Genomic DNA, 15337 nt, shown 5'->3' with positions numbered 1-15337 from the left:
TTTTCTCTCGCTGGAGTCCTTGGACTCAGCCCAAAAACCTCAAAAGTAAGTCCCAGCCAAATATTTTTGAGGTTGGTAATGAGATACCAAAGCCTTACTTTAAAAAGAGCCCAAATTTCCCCGCAGCCTGCGGGAGCGATGCTGCGGGGGCGCAGCAGAGCCGGGCTCGGGGGCTGGGGTGCTGCCGGCCGGTGCTCAGCATCCTCCCCCCGTATCTCAGGGTACCACCACGGGTGAGCCAAGCGCTCGCTCTTTTAACTCTAAAACAAACGTTCGAACGCGCCTGTCATCCTGCACCCGCTGCTCAGGACGGATCGCGTCTCTTCCCCGGCCCTGAATTCCTGCCTGGCTGCTGAAGGCACCCGCTTTCCAACAGCCTCGAAAAACATGGTGTGACCTGCAAGGGCTCTGCCAGGCTGCAGGAGGGCACAAACCCCCTTGGGTATTTATTTCAGGTATTTTTAGGTATTTTAGGTATTTCAGGGCATGCTCTAGTGACAGAGATTGTAGGGGTCTTTTTTTTTTGTGTGTGTGCATGGTTGGACTCGATGATCTCAAAGGTCCCTTCCAACCACGAAGATGCTGTGATTCTACGATTGGGTGCTTGCTCGTGGGCATGGGCAGGAGGGAGCAGACCCTCTCGGGGCGGAGAATCCTAAACCAAGCGAGCGATGCGCTTTGCCCTCCCGGCAGGATCTGGCCCCTCCGCCGCTTCCTCTGCGCAACGCTACTGGTTTCGTGGCGGGCGTCATTTCTGCGCTGTATTTTAACGAAAGGGAGCCGCCCCTTTGGGGTCTTCAGGCCGTGGTGCAAAGCAGCTTTGTCAAAATCTGCAGCCTCCCCGGGAAAATGATGATATAATTCTATATAAAAGGAAATGCCTGGTGAAAAATAGACCCGTCTCATCGGCTGGGCTGGAGGGACAACCACGGATTGGGGACAAAGCCCTGGGCTGGGGGTGCTTTACAAAGGGCACCCAGGCTCCATCCGAGGACCCCCGGGGAGGAGAGACATCCTCAGCCAGGGCCACCTGGCACCGCAGCTACCCCTCCTAAGCAGACCCCGCACCCTGCGAGAAAAGCATCTCCAATTTGCCCACCCGTTAGGCAAATCCCCCCCTCCAGCCTCCCTGGTTTGGGGGTTTGTAGTTCACAAACATTTACTGACGCCTATTTGTGCTCCCAGAACTCCGGGCCGGCGCGGGGCGAGGGCGTTTCGTAGTCTTTTAGCCCATCGAGTGGGGACGGCAGGTTGGGTGTTTCTTGTTAAAACGAACGCAAACACGCACGGCACATGTGTAACGGGTATCGAGTAAGATTGACGAGGCGTTGCCTTCCCGAGGAGCAACTTTTTATTAGGATCTTGACCGCGCATTTGGTGTTATGGGGTGATAAATCTGGTAATGTCTATTCACGTCTCATCATCCGTAATCGCTTGGAGCTGGGGCTCGCTGGAGATTTGAGACGCAAATACTAGCCAGATTTAAAAAAGGCCCAGCCCCAGCTCTGAGCCCCCCAAAATACACACAGAAACCCTATTTTCAAGCCTTAAGTGCCACCTCCCACCAGTTAAACATGTCGCTCAGCGTACTGGCAGAGTGGCGTTATCTCCCATTTGAATCTGAATCCGTGAGATTTCAGATCTAACCAGGTTATAAGATGGCACGTGCTGTTTTTATACTGTGCCCACTGTAGAATCGGTCTTATATAGACTATTCTGGGGGTTTCGTTGAGAAGCGCTGTGGGGAACCAGGTGAAAACCACTGAGCAGCTCTCAAAAAGCCCCAGATCCGTCTGCACGGAGCCGTCATTGAGGCTGGAGAGCTGCCAAACGCAGAATCTGTAAATCATGAATCAAGCCCCCCACTCCTGTTCCTAAATCACAATTGTTTTAAAAAGAAATAAAACATATTGGTTCTTTTAATTTGCCTTTTGGAGCCTGTGCCTTTAGGCACATTTTCCAGCTTTTCTAAAACACGAGGACTAGAAACTTCTTCTCATTTCTCAGTGAAAGCCGAGAGTCTCACTTAATTACTTGCATCCAAGAGCCGCGGCTTTATGAAAAATTCCAAATATCAGAAGACTGGTAATAAAATCACAGGGCTGGCAACGCTGAGGCTCCAGTTAGATGCAGGATATTCCTTTTATAAGCATCCAAGAGGAGTACGCACCACTGGGATGCTGGTCTGCTGCAAGAGTAACAAATATAATGAATTTTGGTGAACCGACGCAGAAAAAGACCTAAAGTCTGTGTTCCTTGGCCAGGGCGTTCACGTCGCTGCTCAGCTCTTTTGCATAGGCAGTCACCGTGTCAGCGGCAATGCACAAAGGGATTTAACGGGGAACGGGGCAAAGGTGGCTGGCGCTTGCGCAAGGGTTTTGGCAACGGCGGAGCAAAGCACCTGGCAAAGGGGAGCGGGAAGCGGGGAGGTGCCAAGGGGAGTTTGGGGTTTAGTAAAGAAACGCTGAGGCTCAGCCAGCTCGTCAGAGAAGCAACCCGGTGAAATTATGTGATATTTGAGACCTTTTCTCGTTCAGGTCCCAACTTGCACCTCTGTCAAAGCAGCTTTGTTGTCCTGGGCTGGTCTCCAGGCGTTGGGTTTAAAGTCGCAGCCCCGACCACAAGAAGCATCTCAGGGTACGGCGTCCTGCTATGCCTCGGGGTTTCTCCTTGGGCTTTCAGAACCCTCCATGGCAGCGCCAGTTCTGCTGGTTCAGCGCCAGCTCTTCAGCTGAAGGATAAAAGCACAGGGACCTACTTCTGTGGCCACGTCCTCCCAGCCAGGCTTGGCGTCCCAACAGCGCAAGCACCACCGGGGAGCACCACCCGCCTCGGTGACCCCACAAAGGGGACACAGGGAGGATGAGCCACCATGGGCAGTGCCCTCTGCCACCGCGTCTCCCTGGAGAGGCCCCCCACTGCCCCTCGAGGGGACAAGGACATCCTTGCAAGGATCGCATTGGCGAAACAAAGCATCTTCACGTGGCCCAAACCCATCTTCACGTGGCCCAAACCCAAAGGGACCGCGGGGGTTGAATCCTACTCTCCTCCTCCCCATGGGCACGCATCCCCGGCCACGGGCCACCGCCTGTGCGGGCACCATGAGGACTATCTTTGCCTTCGCAGAGTACATATCTTGTCGCTATTCATGGAAATGATGAGATAATGGCCTGAAATCTTGGTTCCTCTAATATAATTGAAAGTGGAGCTAAACTGCTACTCTAAAAAGGAAGTCTAAATTAGGTTGCAGAAGAGAAAAGGATATTTGACAGCAGGAGCAAGCTCTGGAAATGCAGTCATTGTTTCTACTTATGGGTTTTGAAATGTAAATAATTTAACACCCAGCTAAGCAGAGGAAAATCTGCTATTTTTGGTTTATTCTGAACAAAGACAGCTGTGTATTCTAAAACATACAGTTCAGCGTTTAAAAAAAAAATAATACAGAAATAATCCTGGCGAGAATGTCTTTAGGTATTTAAGACCCAGCGCCGGGGTCTGGGCTGGCTGTGCCTTGCGTGACACTGGTACCTTTGCAGCGCCGTCGAGTCTTACCAGGTCATCGCAATAAACCCATAAATAAACGCTTCGGATGGGCTGCTTCTAGGGATTCATCAAAAATTTCAGCTGAAGGATAAAAGCACAGGGAGAGGTTGAAAAGGCAGCACTTCGGTCTTCAGTGAGTCGGCGCCGGGGTTCTGACGGCCGCGCTGACTCCGTGGCCGTGCTGATGGTTAGGTGTTAGATGGGCATTCGGAGCGGGACGGACCCCGCTCTCATTAGCGAGATTCCCATGGCAGCAGCCGCCGCCAGGTACCAGCTGTACTCAATCCAAAGTAGCACGGGGAACCGGATTGCCATTCAAATTCGGGTCCCCATTAAAATAACACGAGCTGTTGCAGACACACGGGCACGTCTCTGGGAGCTGACGATGAAGCGTCTTCCTTCAGAAACCTTAACGGAGTTATTGTGACTGGGTAATTAGCCCAGTCAGCCCTGATTTGTTTTTCTGCTCTCTCAGCTCTCTCAAATACACATTTTTTTAATAACTTGCTGGGAGAAAGGGTTAAATACCTCCCGGCTGTATAAAACCTCCTGCAAATGTCACCGCCTTCCCAGCCGTGCTCGCTGCCTGCTGACAGACCCGGCAATGGTTTGATGAGATTTTTGGTGGGATTCGCTCCTGTTTTTGTGCTGGCTGAAACCAGACATGAGGATGAAACCCCTTCCAGCTGCAATAACAGGAGTAACTGTAGTACTAAGAGTAACTGCTGCTCTTTCTTCAGTGTTCATGGAGCTTGGCCACGTGAGACCGGGAATATTGTACTGAGGCTCCTGAGATGGGAAACGTTTGCAGCTCAGGGACATACCACGGGGTCCCACCTCCTGGTCCAGACTCTGCAGAGAGGACACAGGGGTCAGGGAGGAATTTTTCCCCAGCACAAGAGCCAAGTAGCCCATGCCGAGAGGGGCTGCAGCTCTGTGGGCTGATGCACATCCAGCCACCTATATTCCTGCAAAGGAGGGCAGGTCTCACCTGGAGCTGCTGCTCACCCCCATGTCCGTCCCCATCTCTTCCCCACACCCATGGCCATCCCATCCCTACCTCTATCCCCATCCCATCCCCAACCCCATCCTATATCCATGCCCATGCCCCCCTCTAGCCCCATCCCTATCTCCCCATCCCATTCCCATCCCATCCCGTCCTTATCCCATCCGCATCTCTATCCCCATCCCATCCTTATCCCATCCCCATCCCATCTCCATCTCTATCCCCATCCCATCCTTATTCCATCCCCATCCCTTCCCCATGCCCATGCCCATCCTCACCTGTACCCCCATCCCCTCCCCATAACCTATCCCATCCCCTTCCCATCCCCATCCCATCGTGATCCTTTCCCCATGCCCGTCCCCACCTCTTCTGCCATCCCCATCCCATCCCCATCCTATCCCATCCCATCCCGATCCTTTCCCCATGCCAATGCCCATCCCCACCTTTTTCCCCATCCCATCCCATCCCATCCCTGGCCGGTGGTGGCGATGCGATCCGGGCTCTCCTAGCCACAGCGAGAAGACCACAACAAGACATGGCAAGCCTGGCTGGGGAGGCAAACCCTGTGCTGGCACCTGTCCGGGCAGCACGGGTGCGTGTCTCAGCCAGCCGGGCGCATCTGGGACGAGTCGTGCAGCATCTCTTCTGCGATGGATGGAAAGTCAGATAATCTCCTTTAGAAACATATATCTGTATATCTTGGGCGGCCAGGGTTTCCTACGCAGCGCAGAAGCTGTCCTTGCCATTGCCAGGCTGCCCAGCTGTAAACACATCGCGGAGCTGGAGGGCAAAACACGTTGGTGCTGAGTCGTCTTGGAAAACCTGGCCCTGGGTGTGGGGAGCACCTGGAAATCTTCCTCCCAGCTCTTTTGTTAATTCAGCCCCACGGGCCTTGCTGAAGCTCATTGAAATTCAGGGGGAGTCTTCCCATTGAGTTCAGCCAGCTTTGAATAAGGTCGTTTTTCTCTTCAGTGGTTTTTTTTTTTTTTGGTTTGTTTTTTTTTTTTTTTTAAACCTATGCTCACTCTGGGGGAAAATGTATTTAAACCCAGAAGTGCTGCGTTTGCAGCCGCGCTACTATTGTCTCCCCAGCGGCGATGCGGCTCCGTGAAAGGCTTCGTTCCCACGGGGAGGTGGTTAGAGGGAATGGGCTCCACTGCAAAGGGGGTCAAGCCCATTTCTCCTGGCTCCGAACCCAGACATTGTGGGTCCAACTGGGCTCACAGAGAGTCAAATATTGCTCAGGCTGTGCTTGGTTTGCACGTGAGAGAGAGATAATCGGTGAAAGAGGTGGGCTGGCATGCCTCGGATAAGATTTTCCTTGGGCTGGGGGTTGATCTGGGCTCCTTTCTATGAGTGCTTTTTCTCCACGTACCAAAATAGTAAGTTAGGTCTTACATAAAATGCCTTATCCAGGGAACTTGAAGCACATCTTCAAGAAGAGCGGTTATTCCCGGTTTACAGATGGAAATGGGACTTATCCAGGGCTGCGCACAGCATTGATGGCCAAGCTGGGAATGCAGCCCATGTCCCTTAATGCTGCTTGGTTCTCCCTCCCCAGGGCCACCATCTCCCATCGTCATCGGTGCCATTCAGTTGGCATAAATGCCACAGAACCTCCTTTTATCCCAGACCATCTGCCCTTCCACGTGACTCCTGTGATTGTCATGAAGTCCTCTTTGGTTTTAGCGGCAGCGCGCAAAGATTTGGCTCTTCTTAGCCAAGACCATGGGCGAGGAAGCCGTAAAAGGCTCCAGCACCCCATGCCCTGCGGCCGCGCTCCAAAACACCTGGTTTCTGGGAGAAAAATCCTGGTTCCCGCAACTTTCCCCTGACTTCCCCGAGGTCTGCGGTGGAAGGGTGGAAGAGCCACGGAGGAGCCACAAAGCAAAAAACCTTCACCGCTTCTCCCCAGCCAGTTTTCCCCCCTCGGCAGATTTCTCAACCTTGCCCGCTTTGCCCTGGGAGCTGTTTGGACCAGACGAGCAAGCTTTGAGCGTTCGCTGCTTTTCTCCCCCCCCTATTTTCCTATCTCCGTCTCCCATCCCTCCTCGGCGGCGATGCTGCCTCTCCCGCCGGCAAACACAAAGGCCAGTGAGTCAGCGCAGGGAACACCGAGTGCTCCAGCTATGAAGCAGATGGGATTGAAAGAGTCTGGTACAAATCGTCTTTTTTTTTTTTTGTTTAATTAATTGAAACTCTCTTCAGCCCCTCCCTCCCCCCCCCAAGACTGCTCTCCGTATTCTTCATCAGCAGGGCTGAAAATGAAGCTTTTGCAATCCAGGATTTTGTAGTATCAGCCATAGGTGTGACTTTGCCCCACGTTATTAATAAAGACGGCGAATACTGCAAACGGTTTCCCGTGAATATGTGCTTGGATGCTGGAATTAATTCACTGAGTGAATTTCGCTCCTTTCTTTGTGCTCCACCTTTCTTTGAATGTTCATAGAGTGCATCATGCCGGAATTAATGTCTCTGGAAATTGACTTTTGTAACAGGATGAAAATCGATAGAAAAATTCAGCTTCTCTTCTCGAGCAGAATCAGATGAACATTTTGAGCCCAAGTAACAGAATGCGTCACGGGTTGAAGAGAAATGGTCAATCAAAATTATCCAAAATCCATGTTTTGACATTTTCCATTGCAGTGAACTGATCAGATTTTGCTAAATCGTGTTTCCTGTGACTATGAATCGCAACACATAAGTTTTCATTTTCAATTATTTCTATATTTAACGGATGTGTGCAGGGTCCGACAGGGCCTTTGGGGACGTTCGCAGCCAGATGCTTTTGCTCCCCTTTTCCCTGCAGGATAAACTCCTTGTTTTTCCTATTTTTGGTGATGCTCATTCCCAAGACTTGCATAACGTGCCATGGACTGGAGGCTCTTTTTCCCTTATGCAAGATTTGCTCGGGGTAAAACTTCAGATTTTGCAGTTAGATTTGCAGGTTTTTGCTAGATAAATGTATTTTAATGGAAAATTCCCAAACTACCCTTCTGCTGTGGTGTTTGCAGAAACACAAGTCAGTGTTCAGGGAACCTACTTTTAAAGCAGATGCTGCTGTTTTTTCATTTCAGCCGTATTTTGACACCTGATCCAGCAGATAAATCCCATATCCCGTGAACAACGTCGACTAACCACCTAGCTCAGAAAGGTAACGCTGAAAAAAATCAGGATCAATCACAACGAGCGTAATGAGTTAAAAACATTTCAAATAATGGCCAACTGTGGCGAAGTAACAACCTGCTCGCACAGACTCCGCAAGGAGAAAAAAAAATAAAAAAAATCTAAATTCATTGGATAAATTATTTGTTGCAAATTATTTCTTCAGCTCTAATTAGTAATCTTCATTTAACACAGTAGGCCTCTAATGACCTGCTTGACAACTATGATGTCTGATAGACAGTGGGGATTTGCATGAAAGTGAGTTTTGTTTTTTCCCATCCCGGCCATAAAACGACGACGGTGAGGATGCTCGGCGTTACCACGCAAAGAGGGGAATAACTCGGCACCCAAGCTCTGGGTGAAAGGAGATAATTCAGCTATATTTTGGGAAATAGAAAAAAAAAAAAAAACCAAAACAAAAAAAAACCCAACAAAACACAACAGGAGGCACTAATTCAAACAAAAAAAAAAATAATAATAGCAGCCGGGCACACAAACAAGCCTAATCAGATACGGTTGCTAAGTGGAGTCATGTGAACAGCAGATGATGGAGCAAAAGCAGGAGATGCAGCTCTCAATGAAAACATGGTGACCCAGCTCTGATAGGTATCGCGGCGTTGTTTTTCGCTGATTGAATAATCTTTTGCCTTTTTATAGCAAGGGTTTTTAAGTGTTGGACCGGTTTCAAGTGTGTTATCATCTCCTGCCTGCTGATAATTGACAGGCTTTGGATCTTTCTCTGGCTCGTATATCCTGAATCCAGACAGATTCAAGCAGGAGACGATGCTCCTGCCAGCCACGAGCAGCTTAAATAAGGTTAAAAAAAAGAGCAAGAGAAAAATCAGGGAAAGGCAACAAGCCTGATGTCCCTCCTGCAGCTCTCGGGGTTTCTTTCACTGGGGTTTGCAGTATTTTTTGGTGATTTCAGCAATGTTATTCCCAGCCCGGTTCAGCACATCTTGTGCTTTGACAGCTCACTGCACCTGGAAATTATTACTTGATAAAAACTGGCAACTCCTCCCGTTTTGGAAGGTTGTTTTGGAAACCGGGCTTTATTCTTACTTGCCTTCTGCGCCGCCGCTGCTTAAAAAGGGAGGTAAAAGCGAGGATGTAAATGTAAGGTGCGAGAAGCAGCGTGACGCTGCCCGCACGTTGACGGACCGGGGTCTTGAGGGTCGTGTTGTGGCAAACAGGCGCCGTCTGTTGTCAGCCGCGCTGCCGTGGGAGCCGGGTCCCTTCGGCTGGTGGTAAATATGAACACGATGGCTAGAATTGCTGCAATAAATTAGCGAGCTAGTGGGCTAACTGAGAACCTGACCTCAAAAGGAATATTAGCTAATCTATTTATTATTTTTTTTTACTCAAAATAACACTGTCACCACATCAAATTGCGGGGGGAAAAAAAAGGCAATTTTTAGTTGCCGGTCGTCCCGTCCACTTGGTTTTTCTTTTTATGATTCGGTGAGTGATCTCCCAGCCAAAAAAAAAAAAAAAAGATAAAAGATGTAATAAACCACTTTCAGTCGCTTCTCTGCGAATTGATCCCGCTCCTGCTTCATGTATTGTTGGTCTTCTAATCTAATCGCGTGTCCGGAGGGCGCACACCGTTTTGTAGGAAGTAAAAAAATGTCACACAAGAAAAAAAGGAGGAGAAAGAGAATGGCAACCTCTTCCCTTGCCAGGCTGTGTGCCCTATATCGGAACCGACACCCGGAGCGAGCGCTGGGCTGGGGTGGGAGGCGGAGGGATGAAGAGGAGTCTGCCTTCATCCTGCCAGCATCAGCATCGCGGAGCTTGGGGGGAGCTGGGGGGAGCATAAATCACCCGGGGGCGGAGGGTCAGGCAGCCAGAAATACATCCACGCAGCCAGCATCGTTGCACGAGCTTTATTTTTACCAGAAAACCGACCTAAAAATAGGTCGGGGAGGGCGCGGTGAGGGGTGTCCCCATCGGCCGGCAGCCCCCGCCCGGGTGAATTTTCCCCCGTGCCTTCGCAGGGGCAGCAGCAAAAGGCATTTTGCGCAGGTGGGAGTCAGGAAGCAAAGTCTTGGTAGCGCTGGTTCGAAGGGGCAAGGGCTGGCCGGAGGCGGCCGTGGTTCGGGCTGGTTGGCCAAGGCAACCTCTGGCTTTCACGTACCCAAAAAACGCAGAAGCCAAAGGATTAGACGTGGCTGTGCTTGCGGACGCAGCGCGTTAATGATTTATTGAATTCTTTTGTGTGTTGGCTGTCTTCTTTTTTTTGGGGGGGTCAGGAGTCGCCGCTTTAAAAACGCTCTGTAAAGACCAGATGTGTAAAACTATTAGCTTTTAGAGCGCGTTTTTATGAGTTGGAGAAAAACCCTGCTCGGCCTCCGTGGGCTCTCTGGCGCCAGCCCAAACCCATGGCCCCGATGCTCGCCCCACGCAGGTGTCCAGCCCTTCAAAACTGCCCCCCGTGGAATGCGGCCACCTCTGCGGATGCTCTGCACCAGGTGGGGGCACAGCCTGGATCCCTTGGCCATGGCCTGTTTGGAAGGGACACATGGCAGCTCCCTGCTTTTTGGTCCCCAGGCACCCCCTGCCAAGGGACCAGAGAAGATCTCCATCTCCAGGAGAGGAGGAAAAGCAAATTTCCGAAAGTAAAGGTGGAGGGGAGCAGCCGTGAGGTGGCCGAGGAAGGGGTGGAGAGCTGCAGAACGCAGCCGGCTTGGGGCAGACGGTGCAGGAGGAGAAGTGGCCAAGAAAGTCCTTTCTAGGGAGTTTCCATAAACGTCTGTGACGTGTAAAGCCGAGCCGGGACGCGCGCCCACAGCTCTATGTATAGACCCCATCTAAATCTCCTCCTAATCTCCTGCAGGCTTAGCTGGGCTGATCCGGGCTGCGACGTCTGACAGCTCTTCTCCTGAGAGCCAGCAGAACCAGGCAGCGTGATGGGGACGTCCATGGGCTCTCCAAGCCTGGGGCTGCTCCGCGTCCCCTCGTGTCCCCCCCCGGTGTCCCCTGGGCGCCGGCTGAAGCAGCAAAGGGGGCTGACCGAAATAGCCCTGCGTACCTAGAAAGTGACGGTAGCTGGGGTCGGAGCCCGGCTCCGCACGGTTCGGGGCATGTCTCCGGTGGTTTAAAAAAAGAAACAGGCTGTGACCGCAGGCCAAGAACTCTGTTGGCATAAATGGCCACAGTCCCACTGAGCAGGGTTCGATCTATTTATACCGGCAAAGAATTTGGCTCATCGGATGGAAGAAATCCTGGAGTCCTCTTTGACTCTCTAAGTTTCTGCCCCGTAGAGCCGCGGGACTGCGCGTCCGTGGACAGGAAGGCTCAGGGAGCTCTTTCGCTAACATTGTTTTGTGAAAATTGCGGATACAGGGAAAGTCAAACTTTTCACAGGAACACACCCATCCTGATTGAACTTTCTTTGGAAACGTTTTCTCAGCGGTGGCTCAAACCATAAAATTCTCCCCCCAGCAAAATTTGCACCCTGCCGCTGCAAATAGCCGAGTTCAAACCACGCTGAGCGCCGGGGCGGTGAAAAAAATGGGGAGGCAAGAAGCCCAAATTCCATCTCTCGCTCTGGCTGTGGGACTTTCACCGCCAGGGAGGCATCTTGGTAAAGGGCAACTTGCTCGTCCAGAGCGTTCCTCTCGCCGGGAGGGTGGAGAGGGGCTTTGGTTTTACTTGTTTGTTTTATAAAAGCTTTGAAAAGCTTTGGCTTCCTCTCAAATTCAGGGGAAGAGCTGCAAAAACCTTAAAAAAAAAAAAAAACAAAAAAAAAACCAACAAAAACCCAAACCAAAAAAAACCCCAACCAAAAAAACAACCCTTCATGGGTTTTGAAAGCTCTTTCCTGCCCTGTTCCAGAAGGGGCCGTTAACTGTAGAGCATTTCAATTGCAGAAGTCTGACTGTTGAGTAGAAGAGTCTCCCAGCTGCGCGGGGCTCTTTTGTAAGTTGCTCTCGCCGTCGCGGAAGCTCAATATAGTTAGCATTGCTCAGAATTTTTATTGCCCCTGGTTGTAAATATGTCTATATGCGTATTTCATTGTGGAGACCCCTACAAGCATCTAGGAACCAAAACTTCCCTTCCACGCCCCAGCCGCCAAAATTAGATTAGGTACTGATTGCATAATTACCGTATAACAAGGTTTGCTCAGCCTCTCCGTGCACAATGCCTGTTTTCATAGCATTTTAATATGAGCGACATAATAGGCACCAGCTTGAATAGCCGCATGCCAACGAGGCATTGCATTCCCCAAAACCAGCTTGAGTCTGTCAAATCTGGTCCAGCTGCTCAGCACACGGGAGGGTGGCAGGCGCCCGGCCAGGAACCGGGCCAGGCTGGGCGAGACGCTCCCCTTCCCCGGCCCGAGGTGGGCTGGTTGGCACGGAGCACTATCTGGGGTATTTCTTCTTCTTACATCAACACTGGGTCCTTCACGTGTGTTTTCATCAGCCTGCGCGGATCTGGATCGCTAACGCTCCCACTGCTGTCGCTCCAGCGGCTGCTGCTCTGGTCTTTCCTCTTTGCTCCGAGCGAACGATTCAAAATGGCTCGAATCCTGCACAAGGCTCGTTTTTTCTAATAAGTTAGGCAGCAAATTTGCTCGTGTATTCAGCTCCCTGGCTTTGTCCTGAGCGGTATGGAAGTGGAACAGCCCATAAACAGCAATTTGCTCATCTTTTAAGCTTTATTGTCTAGGCAATGGGTTTGACTTGGATGGTTGAAGACCAACCTGCTCTTCACACAGAATGTTTTACCGGCTCCAACAATAACTGCAACCCGTTCTTTCTGCTTTGCATTTATCTGCAATTAAAATAAATGGACCAAATGCCACCAGATGAAACGAGCGTGACGTTTCTGGTTGGCTTACCCACAGTCCCAACAGGTCCCGTCGCCCGGCGGTCACCGCGTGTCTTCTCCGTCCCTTGCATGGACTCACTGGATCTTGTTCTCAGCCTGTCTCCGGGAGGAGCGCATTGGCAGCGCACAGTTGTTACGGGAGGGTGGTGCCCAGTTCTGCACTCACTGGTTTATTCTGGGGGGGCTTGTGAAGAAGCGGAGCTGGGACCCGTCTCCCTGGGATGGTAGAGCTGTCCCTAAGCGTTAGGCTGTTCAAAGAGAACAGCCCAAGCGAAGATTGTGGGCTTGGGCTCACTTATGGTAATTTTTTTAAAGCTCAACATAGTTGAAACATGCTATCTGGAAAAAAAAAAAAAAAAAAAAGTGAAGAATTTTGAGAGACATCCAGGCTCATTAGCATCAGATGCATACGCTTTGGGGGAAGAGATTTTTCCCTTTCTTGGCCTTTCATTTTCCTGTCTCCTCGAACTCACGGCTCACAGTCACTGGGATCGTTCCCCTTGTTTTGTCCCCCCCCGGCCCCGCAGCACTGTGACTTGTCGCTCTGGTTTGGCGAGTGCCCCGGGGAAGCGCCCGGGAATAGCTGCTGCTCCCCGCGCCCGGCCGGGCTGACGGCGGAGAGAAAGTCGGGGCATGACGAGCTCCGGGCGACGCTCACCCGCCCGCGTCTGCATGCAGAAGAAACCCATCTTCCTCCCCCAAAGCTATTTTCTGTTGGTGATATAACCAGTGGAGAGCTGTTCGGAGAAAGGCTTTTTAAGTCTGAAGAGTACGGAGGAAAGCACTCCGGCTATTAGGAAGTCAGTGCCTTGTTAAAGGTACTACACTCCTCTCTCTTAATAGGCTAACCCGCCGCCGTTAGCGCCGCAACAGCCGCCCGTAGGGACACACTCCGGAGCCAGGGGTTTTGCCCCTTTGTCATCTGAAATGGCATTTTGCTGGAGAAGTGTCACTGATGTCAGTGGGACTGCTGGGGGACGTTAGTGATGCAGCGGGGCTGGACGCCATTGATCCCCCTGAGCAGAGGGCACGAGAGAGGGCCAGGGCAGCAGGAGCCTCCCCCGACTGTCTGACGCATTGAGGTGCAGCAGCCCATCAGCACGGCAGCAGCGCGCCCGCCTTCCACGGGGCTTTGAGGGACGTGGGGAGGAGAGAGGGCACAGGTCAGCCTCCATGAGCTTACCGGTGTGTCTTCCAGGCAGTCCCAGTCCTGCTGGCGATGGGGCCAGAGAGCAGAGACCATCGTGCCCTTGGCCATCCATCGCATCCCCACCCTCGCAGGGAGCAGCCCCGGCACCCGTCCTGCACAATGGGTTGCATCCTCTGTCCTTTTCTAAGTCTACCCGGTTTTACATCTGTCTTCCTCGCTTCGCTCCTTTGCTTTGGCGTCAGACTCCCCGCGCTGTGAAAATTAATTAAACAGACTTTTCAGGTGCAAAATATTCTAAAAAAAGAAAAGAACCTTAGTCATAAAAATTGCTAATTGTGGGTAAAGGGAATTAATTCTTGTACATCCCTGGGGAAAGCAATGACTGGCGTGATAAGAAGACAAATGACTTTTCGGAAAAGTTTGCCTGCCTTCCTTATCTAGATTGTGCTATTTTAAGCGTGGAAGGAATGATTGTGTTTTGTGGAAGCACCCCAGCAGCCAGGGATGGGTTTAGCTGGCTTTCCTTGGCACACCCGTTTGCGCGCCGCAGCGGCACGAGGTTCACAGCGGCACTCCAACGTTATCGCTCAACTTCAGTGCTGCTCCGGAAGCGTCGGAGGGTGTAATTTGTTCAGAAACTCAAGGTTTCGGGTTGAAAAGGGCTCTAGACCCCCCTTGTTGGGGTCGATCCTACGTCACTGATGAAAGGGGCACCTGAACAACCGTGAAGCACAGAGGTTTCTCTTGCAAAAATGCTGGTTGATGGGACATCAGCCGGGGCTATTCCTTCACTCAGGGAGGCTGGGGTGGGAAAATGAGGAGGCAGCACTTTCAACGCCGCCTTTGAACAATTCCCCTGGAAATTATTGCCTGGAGAAAGGCCTTTGGAAGGGATGTGCCATTTTTGCAAGGGACCCAAACGGCTTCAGCACTCAGCCCTCTCCCTTGGCCACCAAGCCACCCACGGCCCCATGTCACCTCCTGTAGTGGCCAGGCACCGTCTGCAAGCATTTCCAGAGCCGTGGAGGGGTAACTAATTATCTAACTGGCCAGGTATTTTTTCTTTTCCTTGAACAAAATCAGCCCCAACTCAGAAGGAAGCTGTCGTTCGGGCTGCGAGGTGGGCTGCAGCCCTCCCTCCGCTGCGGTCGCCGTCGGCAGAGCTGGAAGCAGTAGTTTAATCTCACTGCACTGTGATTTCCCCGTTTCCTGTGTATTTTGGAGTCTATTAATGAACCCAAGTATTCTCGCATGGGAAAGGCAACCCTTGACTTTCCTTCACATGCCAAAGGGGTCAAGCATGTGACGATGGTGAATCTGGCGGAGAACGGTTTCTGTTCTTTATTGTAAACTTCCTGGCCGCCCCGCTGCAAAGCAAGGGGCTGTGGCATTTAGAAAGAAGCTGAACTCTCAGGTCACGTATTACATTGCAGAAGCGTCGTGTCTCGCCCCCCGAACGGCAGCTCCATTTCTCCCGGCTTAGCGGCAATGGTAAGGGCCCAGGTTTCAGGTGTCAGGAACGTCCTTCTCTGCCTGCCTGCGCCACCGCCTCTCTCTTACTGCAGCTCACGGGATCCGGGAGATCACAGAGAAGAAGTCGGCCTCATCGCGGCGGTCTTCATCAGCCACTAGCACAA

This window comes from Chroicocephalus ridibundus, chromosome 6 (genome assembly GCF_963924245.1).
Source record: "Chroicocephalus ridibundus chromosome 6, bChrRid1.1, whole genome shotgun sequence".
Classification (NCBI taxonomy): Eukaryota; Metazoa; Chordata; class Aves; order Charadriiformes; family Laridae; genus Chroicocephalus; species Chroicocephalus ridibundus.
The sequence above is the reverse complement of the archived record's forward strand: the minus strand, read 5'-3'. Positions refer to the sequence as shown.